This window comes from Rousettus aegyptiacus, unplaced genomic scaffold (assembly GCF_014176215.1).
Source record: "Rousettus aegyptiacus isolate mRouAeg1 unplaced genomic scaffold, mRouAeg1.p scaffold_m13_p_17, whole genome shotgun sequence".
In the NCBI taxonomy this organism is placed as follows: domain Eukaryota; kingdom Metazoa; phylum Chordata; class Mammalia; order Chiroptera; family Pteropodidae; genus Rousettus; species Rousettus aegyptiacus.
In genome coordinates this window covers 14,605,648-14,616,511 of record NW_023416292.1, presented here as the reverse complement: position 1 = coordinate 14,616,511, position 10,864 = coordinate 14,605,648, and positions in this window count along the sequence as shown.

The following is a 10,864-nucleotide window of genomic DNA, read 5'->3' as shown; positions in this document are numbered from 1 at the left end:
GTTTTGGTTATTCACTACTTCACCCAAACCTGCTCACACTGTCCAGCTCTTTCACCTCATTGGTTAAATTTATTCCTAAGTATTTTTGTTGCTTTCGAAGCTATCGTGAATGGGACTGTTTTATTTCTTCTTTCTTCAGATATTTCGTCGTGAGTGTATACAAACGCAACCGATTCTTAGGAAGAAATTTTTAATGGGGTAAATTAAATGATGTGTGTTCTCTCTCTCTGATAAATATCTCTTTGCTTTAGACAGTCGATTTTTTTGTTACACCCATTCCCCGCAGTCAGAAGGAGAGAACTTTCCTGTTGCTAATAAAGAACAAGAAACTCTCCTTAATGGACCTCGTGTGAGATTTTCTCCTAAGCCTCTCCCTGGCAACGGCCTCCAACTCGTCTCTGTGAGAGTCTCAAAAACTGACTTTGGAGAGCCTGCCTTGCAGCCCGCAGATGCCTCCTCAAATGAATTTTAAACAAGGATTTCTGATAGAGCTTTCAGTGAAGTCACGAGTTGGTCCTTCCTTTTGTTTGTACTTCCGATTTTATAAATGATTGAATACTACCGACCGAATGTGAAGTAGCTTAGGGATCTTCGTTATTTGTGGGTGCCATGGTTACGATTTCTCTTGCTTGCCAGCATTTTCTGTAAGCCTCAAGCCAGCGCTCACGGCCCTTTCACGGTCATTCGCGGGCACGTGTCAGAACGGAAAATCCAAGCCACTCACCGCGCACGTTTCCAGCCGAGGAGGAACAAGCCGTCGCTTGTTCTCTGCCACGCTCTAAATAAGGTGTCCTCTTGCTCTGTATTTAGTGCCGTGTTCTTACACTTTTCTTGGTGACCTATTTATTTAAAATAGCCCCCACGGGGGGCGCCGGAGGGCTGTCTAGTGTTCCTAAGCACGAAAGACTGTGATGTGCACGAGGGAGAAAATGTGTGTGTTAGGCGAAGCCTTTTTCAGTCATGAGTTACAGTGCTGTTGGCCATGAGTTCAGCGAATCAACAATATACGTTAAATAACTTGTCTTTAAACAGAAACGCGCATAAAACAAGGTTAGGTATTGATTGGTCGATGATAGTGTGATGGCCGGAGGCTCACAGGAACCTAACCCCGTACTTCCCCTCGAAGTGATGCTTCGATATTGGCTAATTCAGTGTTCGCAGTGACTCGATAGAACATAAATACCAGAAATAACCCCAATTAACTGTATATCAAAGGGTAACAGTTTACCATGGGAGATGAGAGGGACACACATAAAACAAATAATGAACAACCGAAACAGTAAGCGTGGTACGAATAACCCAGGATAACTTAGCTTTGAGTTCGTATTTAATGTTGGTTTCTTCTAGACGGTATATGCTTTTGCGTTCTTTTTTATTCAGCCTGATTGTCTCTACCTTGTGATTGACCTGTTTAGACCATTTGCATTTAATGTAATATGATAATGTAATTACAGTCGGGTTTAAATCTACATCTCTTTCTTTTCTCCTCAGATTTGTTTTAATCTGTCTATGTTCATAATTCGCTCTTTCTCTACCTTTCGTTGGACTGACCATTTTGTATTATTCTATTTTCTCTCCACTTTTGGCTTACTGGCTATATCTCTTTGTGTATTTGTGTGTGTGTGTGCGTGTGTGGGGGGGAGTTTGTTCTTGGGTTTACAATATGCAAAAGCTAACATAGTCTACTTTTAAATAATATTATACCACTTCATATATAATATGAATTATATTTATCTTTTAAAAAGTTAGGCTATTAGAAAAATGATCTTTACAGGTCTCTTTTCTTCTCCCTCAGTTATCAGAGTGGTTCCCTTACCCCTCAGGGTCTCTCCCCAGGGCGTTGTGATTGGTTTGGGGACGCTGGAAGGGAGGGCTCAGAATGAAAAGCAGGAACGGCGTTGGGGTCCTCTGGGGCTGCTGAAGTCTTTATTCTCATGTTACCGCTCTCCGTGATGATCTTCCCAGGGAGATCGCTTGGTCAGGCACAGTGTTTCTTTTCCTTGATTGTTAAAATTGTCTTTTAAGTCTATGATTGTGGCTCAAGTAGAAGGGATGGAAAGAACATGGGGCTAATGCTCAGCTGGGTGAGGGAGGCATGAAATAAAAATTGAGTATTCCATTAGCAGTTGGGAAGTACTTGTAGCTAAAGGGTTTTAGTCTACAGAAAGGACATGCCATTTAGACTTAAATGCAGTTTTAGATTGTATTCATAAAAATATAGTCTCTAAGTATATGAACTGGAGTTTTCATTTTCCTTTATATTGACCAGTTTATGTCTAGAGTATTTCATTCCTTTCTAGGGGCCAGGTGTTAAGAGAGATATGGCAAACTGATGTCTTAAAGCATTAAACAATCAAATAGGAACACGAAAAGATTTGAAACCAAGTGATCTCTGAAATGGAAGTCTATGTGTTAAAGGACGCAAAGGACTTGAGAGCTTTCAAATATTTGACAGGTTGCCTCGTGCAACAGGAATTAGGCTAGACCTGGGTGGACCCAAGAGATGGAATTAGGAGCAACTCAAGAAAGTATCAGGGAAATCCAAGTAAGGGAGAACTTCTCCACAATCAGAACTATACCGGGATGGATGAGTTGTGTGTTGGGCTGGTAAGATTCCCATCACCGGACAGATTTGATGAGCATCTGGGGAAGCGTTGTGGAAGCTTCCAATATCTGAAAGACACTGGGATTATTTGATTCTATGATTTCTTTTGCTCTGTGATGAAGCCGGTCACACCTAAGTATCTTCTGAGTTGTGAGAAGTGGAGCTCATAGGAACCAGAGGAACTTCGATGAGCAGATACAAAGGGTGACTGCCAGAGGCCCCAATTCCAAGTCGTATTTGAGCTACCCTTAGAGGCAGGGAGGAGGGAGGAAAAGAAAAAAATTCCGAGAGGGAAAACACCTTCTGCTGCTCTTGGCAGACAGTTGGAACCTACTACCAGCCTTATGCAGCCCCGTAGGGGGCAGGGTGGCTGCTGGGACCTCCGGCCCTCTGTCTGTCTGTACTGCCCAAGGCAGCAGGCTGACCTCAGACAACCTCCACTCTCTAAGTCTGGGAGGTAATTAGGCCCTGGGGCCGTGGGCGAAGTGAGTGTTGCTCTGTTATCGCGAACAGGAAACAGCTTAAACCAGCTCTGCAGCCGTAGTTGATATTTCTGGGCGCTGGATGAGCCCCAGTTGCCTTGCCTCCCTTTGGCATGTGGGGCTTTCTCGGTCTCCAGCGTGCAGGGGCCTCACCCCCAGCACAGGTGAGCATTCTAGAGTCTGCTGCTGATGCCGCGCCTCGCCGGACGTTAACGTGCCCTCCATTCGCTGCCCGTGGGGTTCTCTCTTCACGTGCACTTACACCTCCAATAAATTCTAAAACTCCCAAGATGAGGAATGGCTTATACTTTTGTGTGTCCCCCATAACGCCTGGCCCAGCGCTCTTGCATAGCGAAGGTGCTTATTCAAGTACTAAGGATAAATGCCAATTCGTCCAAGTAGATCTTTGGGTAAAGGAGATGATGTCGGCTGGCTTTTTTCTGGTTGTGGACCCTTCATTATGAACACTAATCATTGAATGCCGGGTCCTTTCTTTATAAAATGCCCTTTCGGTGTACTGACTGGCTTGTATAATTTGAAAATTCTGCAGCTGGTGCAGGTGCTGGTCATCTGTGATCTCTCCTGGCCCAGCGTTTGGGGACCGTCCTTGAGGTCCGTTTGACCTTGTGTGTTACAGTGACTTTTGGGGAGTCTGCTGCTGATGTCATGAGCTCACCCAAAGTCAACAAAACACTACTTGCCTGCCCCCCGCCATCGCCCCCATGACTTGGGCTGTTACTCCTCCTAGCACAACAAATAGAAAGACTTTTAAGGTAAGCCGCACATGCCTATGAAGTTCCCAAACGTCCAAAAGGAAGGGACATGTAGAAGAGGGCAGCGGAGTCCTGAGCAAGTGCTGGCTTAGGTGTGGGTGGCGGTGTGATGCACACCACGTGGCTTTGGCCCCTTTATCCTTCCCTCTGGAGAAGGCTTCAGGGAAAGGGCAGACAGCTTGACATCCCTTAAGGGAGAGTCTTCTCAAGCAAAAGCAAAGCATCTCAGAGCGGGGCTGTTTTTACCGGCTGGATGAAAGTTCATGTGTGGGGAAACCAAGGAAACCACCTTTGAAAGGCTGCGCGTGGACCAAATAATAGAATCTGAAACCGTGTTGTTGTATTTTAAAAATAACAGAACTTGGCAGGTAACGAGAGCGCACCATGATTTAATTGCTTTGAGTATTAATTAAAAAAGAGAACAACAGGCTTTCAGGGTGGGGTTTTCATCACTGTGGGAGTGTTTGAACGTTGTGTGTGTGTGTGTGTGTGTGTGTGTGTGTCCTGTAAATCATTATGAAAACTAAGGAGATGAAGAAGAAACGTGACAAACTCATTTTGCTGCCCGAACAGAGACTCTCATCTGCAGCCAAGTGCCCAGGTCCCCGTGGGAGTCTGTGCTGGGCAGCGTTCTCGTTTGCTCAGCCTTAACTTTTCCTTTCTGCATTCAGCGTCTTCATCCCTCTTGCCCAATTATCTTCCCTCGTTCCACTCAAATTATTTTTCCTCCTTGATACTGAACAACTGTGAAACACCAAACTGTTTTCTTGTCTCATCTTTTTAAATCATTCCTGACGGACTGGCCGAGCTGGCTGGGCTATTTGCTTCTGATTTCAGCCTGATCTTGTAGTCACCTAATCATTATGGTTGCTCTTCTCTGGGGGGAACTTGCAGGTTTTTATGGCCAAAGCTAAGATAGCTGTGAAGAACTGTCCTCTTCTCCCAGTTCTCTCTCTCTCCAGAGTGCTGGGCAGCCTTGCTTTGTTTTTCTTCTATTTTTTTTTTTCCTAGATGAGAGGAAGTAAAAATGAAAGGTCTAGTGCTGTCCCTAACTAGCCGTGACCTTGAGAAAGTCGGGGCCATGATTTCTCACGTTTAAAATGGCGGAATGGATTGGATTCTCTCTAAAGGTTCCTTTGGCTCTACCATCTGTGATTCTGCTCCAGCTTGGCATTCTTCACCCATGCCCCATGCCATGGGTATGCAACAGACAGAACGAGGTTGCATTTCGAGGGGGGCAGAGCTCAGCCTGAGTGAGTGAAATGGCATTTGCAAAGGCGCGCCCTGCAGCGCTGAAGAATAACATGTGGATTCATTAAAATTTCCTGGTTCAATGCCCTGAGCATTTTAGAGGAAAGAAATTATATAAATCTGATACAGAAACGGTTCTTTTCTCATTCTAACTCTCATACTTTCTATCATTAAAATGAGATCTCGCCGGTGTTCAAACTCGGGATGTAGGTCTTTTTGTACTTTTTTGGGGGTGCCATTCAAGGCTTATTTAATTGGGGTATGACCAGAAGGAGCAAGTGAGGGCCAAAGCTGGTCCAGAGGTGAGGTATGGGGTTTGGTGCCGTGGGTGGACAGCTGCAGATGGAGCCCACTCCCCTCGCCGGGACACCGGAGGGGCACAGTATTCTTCGGCCTCTGTCCTAGCAATCCAGAGACATGGAAAAGCCAAAGGAACCTTGACAGACGCTCGGTGAGGCCATGACTAAACACGTGGTACGGGGTGACATGTGATGTGTGACTGGAGAAACGGAGAGCCCTGAGCTCTTTTAACTGGGAAGCGAGAAGCCTTGGGAATGGCGTTGGAATAGTTTTCCCATCAAAGACTGTCACGTGAAAGAAGAAGTAGGCTTTTTGCGTGCGTGTGTGTGTGTGTGTGTGTGTGTGCGCGCGCGCGCGCGCTTTCAGAGTACATTATTGATGGAAATTAGACAGATTTGGTCCAGTTTCAATAAAAATATTCTGATAGCTTGTCAAAAATTGGAATAATAATATTTTACATCCTTATAGTGTTTTACAGTTACAAGAATGTTTTTCCTACCTAATTTAACAGCACTGTGAGGTAGTAGAGCCATCATCATCATCATCATCATCACCATCATCACCACCATCATCACCACCACCATCATCACCACCACCACCAACACCATTGTTTAAAATCAGATACGGTGACAGAGAACATACTAAGTGATTTTTTTTTAAAGTCACAAAACTATTCAGTGGGTCAGTCTAACTCTATATCCTAAGCTTTTCATTAAACTTACAAACACACACCGCTCCCCAGACTACAAAACATGTGAGGATACAAGACACCTGCCACCTAATCCGTTAGGATGGTCGGTCCGAACACCCCATGCTCCTCTTGACCCCTCCCCAGAATTCCTCTCCTGGAATATCGACTTCAGATTGCCACCTCCGGGGCCTCTCCGCTCGTTCTGATAGGTGCTGGAGTGGTCTTTCTCTAGCCTGGGGCTGGATCATGTGGGCAGGATCAGCGGCGGGACTGGGAACCCGGGGTGTAAGTGGCGAATTCAGGGTCTAATTTGCGGGGCCCCCACAGAGCAGCTGAGTACATCCCAAGGCTCGCAGCTGGTTTCTCAGGGTGTCGCTGTCACAGGGTTATCGGAACTAGAAACTGTCACTAAGCATTAGCGCCTCTTTCCTTGGGCTCTCAGGGAAACTTGGCAGCAACAGCCCATGTCCTCAGCCATCTCTGGCCTGAGGAAAGGGGAGAGGAGACCGCAGTGGAAGAGGAGAATGCTAAACTCATTTTACTGAGGAGATGATCCTCTTTTTTAAAGCTCTCCAAGGAATAATTCCATATTTTGCCCCAGTTCCTAGCCAATTTCTGCAATGCTTCGTTTTGCCAAACCCAAATATCTCTTGTGACATTTAGTGCGTCGTTAACGCTTCCTGAGCGCTGCCTTCGTGGAGAGTGGGTACGGAGATGCAGAACACGTACGCATGCCCCCCGACTTTCTGGCGTGCTCATCTTCAATTTACTCAAAAGAAGAAAGAATTGTGTTAGTTGTCATTATAATTGGAAATGTCAAAAGTACATGATAAGAGCTATAAAAACTGGGACATAGAAACATGGTTCCATTTGCTATATAGGAATATATATATTTTTAAATCGTATTTTTTTTATATCAAGTTAGACAATAAAAATAGAAAAATTATGAGCATGTGAGACATTGGACAGGAATAGGGTTTGAGCGACAAGCCAGAGACAGCCTTCCATCTTTGGTTTTTTTTTTTTCTTCCTTTCCAACTTCTCCTTCCCACAGGAAGTTGGAGTAGCCTAGAGCTCTCCTTCCTTGTTTCTTAAGATTTCTCTCAGCTGTCCTAGGGGCCCTGGGGCACACAGGTCCCACTGCAGCCTGTCTAAACAGATGGTTTTGCAGAGAAGACCTGTCTGGACACCCAATCCAGATGGCGACAGCCGGAGGCGTCCTGTGGTGAGCGCTACTGGTGATGTGCAGGCGCTGGCCAGGATGGGTCATGGAGTCGGGGGAGACGGGCTGTCAGCAGTGTTCTGAAGGTGGCGAATGTCTTGCCTGGGAAGAAGGGGGCTGGAGGCAGAACCGTGGACAGAGCAGGATCCAGCCCGAGTTGAGCGTGAGATGGGAGAGGGCGAAACAGTGTTCCGGGATGATTTTAATAATTCAGGTGTTTAGAATTTTTGAGTCCCTGCTCCCATCCCCACACTACCTTTTCTCTTTCCTTCTCCCTCCAATCCAGAACACACTGACGGCTTTTTATTACACTGCTCTCGAGGGCCAGATGGATGGAGCTAGAACAAAGACGTTCATTGGATTTCTGATTGAATCTCTTACTTGCCTAGCATAAACAATTATCTTAAAAGCTAAGGCTTTACTTTTTTTTAAATTCTAAATTGCATAGCTTTAAATATCAACAGCCAATGTCTAGATAGAGCAATGAGATTTTGGAAAGCAGGATGACATAATTTATTTCCCACTCAAAAGGAGATAAAAATGTGACCAGCTCGGGAAGAAGGAGCAAAAACAAAGAGCATTATTGCTAGAACTTAGGCGCTAGAATTTAGGAGTTTCTGTGATGGGGCTCAGGATCCCTGTTCCTGAGGTGGATTATGGGAGGGGTGGGATTAGCCATTGGAACTGTAAGTAGATTGAAAAGAGCTCCAAGAGCAGAAGACATTTGTGCCTCGCTCTTCCTGGACCATGGCCCAAAGACCAAGTCACCTGGCTCCCAGCATGACCCTGGGCTGCAGAGTAGCAATGGCTGGGGAAAGTGTAGGTTGGTAGCCTCATGGAATCCTCTCCGAGGTTGGGGCAGAAGCCATCCAGAGTTTCCATGGCACTCACATGGCTGCAGAAGTGGCTGGGAACAAGCCGGTAGGTCCTAAGGAGCCTGGGCTTGGATTCTACAAGAAAGATGCAGAATGCAGGTATCGGCTGGAGAGAGGCTATAGAAGCATGATGAAAGGTGAGGACCAGAAAAGATAAGGCATGCCTCAGTGGAGTCGGCCAGAATAGAGGACAGCTTGAAGATCAGGTGCCTTTCCCCAGAAACCAGGATAATACCTGCCCCTCTCCAAAATAGGAATTTAGAACATGCTTAGTAAGGAGGGAAGGAGAGGAGGAGAGGGGAGAGTGTACATCTCAAATTAGCCATATTCAATCCCACAGAGGCTGAGTAACCTTGAATTGGAAAGAGTGAGTTCTGCTACAGAGAAAGCGATGAGGGTGCATGAGTTAATCTCTGTTACCAACAATACAAATACTGCATGTTTTTGCGGTCCATGATTGTACCTTGCCTTGCCATACAGGGTTGCCTGGATACAGTGGAGACATCAGAATGGAGGAGAGTAGAAGATGGATGCAGAGACCTTCAGAGAGGAAGCTCGGGGTACATGGGAGCTAATTATGATGAATATATGACCAGTTTCCAAGAGGAGTCATGTTGATGTAGCAGAGAGGACTTCAGTGAGACCCCAGTTAACTTTAGTTTGCCAACACATCGATCTGTTTGGTTGGTGGCCCTCTAGCCTTCTATCTTTGAGCAGGCAAAGCCTGTCTGTCAGAGCTATAAGAGTGACTCCCATCCCCGAGACAAGGGTGAGCCATGTGAGTAGCGCTTCTCCCATCATTGCATGTGGCCAGATGGACCCGGACCTATTTATCACTTGGGTTTTACTGTCAGCTCCTGCAGCATCTGGCGATGAGGATGGGACAGTTGAAAGTGAGATGAATTTGCTTATTCCAAATCAGTGTAATAAAAGAGTCACATAAGTACATCTAAAACTAAACCACCAAACCCATTCCTACTCTGATCGCTGAGCAGCCACTTAGGAAATTTAACAAGAAAATTATTTGTCAGCTAGTTCTCTGGATTAAGACAGATTTGCATGAGGAGGATGGATTTATGGATCAGCCCCTGGCTTCTCCCAAGGGTCTTCCTTACTTCCTTGGTCTGCTCTACTTCTAGCATTTGCTTCTTCCCTTCCCTTTCTGTTTGCCTTTCCTCCCCTAATGCTTGACCTTCACCCATGGTTCCCTGAGCTTCCATTTTGCATCCCTTAGGAGGGACTGACTGAGTTTTCTTTGTAATTTCCTGATTCTTTGTAAAGTTCAGAGAACATCCTTGGATCCTAGACTGTTTATAAATTCTGGATTTTACCTTCAGCGATATTGATTATGGAGCAGGTTAGCTAGAAGATTGTGAGCTGCTGCTAGAGAAGAGATTCAGAAAGATTTAGCTCATTATCAGGGTTGTTTAATCCACTACAGACACCACGACTTCAAGGCTCAAAGGGAATGTTAGAGGAGATGGAGAGTTTTTTCTTTATTAATTGATGTAGAATTGGTACGTAACAGTATATGTTTCAGTTGTCTATTACAATTCCACACTTGTATACACTACAAAGTGATCACTACCCAAAGTGGTTACCATGTATCTCCATAGAGTTGACCCTCTTCACACATTTTGCCCACCCCCCAACTCCCACCTCCTCTGGTTACCACCGACCTGTTCTCGGTATCTATGAGTTTGTTTTTGTTTTGTTTTATTTTAGCTTTTGATGGGGCACAGGGACCCTTAGCTAGTCTACCCTCTGATAGATGATAATAGTACTCATGAGGCTCTCAGATAAACTCATGTAATTACCGTTATAATGTTAATGAGTACGTTACACATAACTCCCCAAATTACTTTTTAAATGAATAGTCTTGATCTTTTCTTTCCATTCATGTATTTTATTTTTTTAATTCTGTGTAGGTCTTCGGGTTTACAGAGTGGCATTAATCATCTTCCTGTTTGCGGAATATAATTATCATCGCTCCTCGCAGTCATTTTCTTGTATTACTATTTTATTTTTTCTTTGTGATGCTAGGACCCTGTTCTCATTTTCTGACCCAGCGTTGACATTTGTGCTTAAGTGCTCGATCTATGACCTTAAAATGCACGTATCTCCGAGGAATAGTGCTGTCTTGCGTGTGTTTCTTTTGAAAAAATTATTATGGACGATTTAAAGGTTTACAGAAAAGAGAAAGGTGGCCTAATGGATCCCTGCATACCTACCTGTCACTGAGTTTCAAAGATGATCAGTGCATGGCTATCGCATTGATATTTGCATTGATATATTTTCCCCCTCTAGATTATTTCTTTTCCTTTCATATTTGTTGAAGGAAATCCTAGACATATAATTTAATCTATAAATACTTTGGTATCTATTTTCTAAAAGGCAAAGACTCCCCTTTTTAAACAGGACCACATGCCCTTGTCGGACATAAGAAAATCAACAATCTGCAATGTTATCAAATATCATCCACTCAGCGTCCACATTTTCCTGATTATACCATAAATGTTCTTTTCTTTCACTTTGTTTACACTTGATTTGAATCAGGATCCAAACAAAGTCTGTACCTAACAATTGATTACCAAGTTTCTTAAATGTCTTTTGATCTATAGGTTCCTATCTCGTTTCTTTTTGTCCTTGACAGTTTTTATTGTCG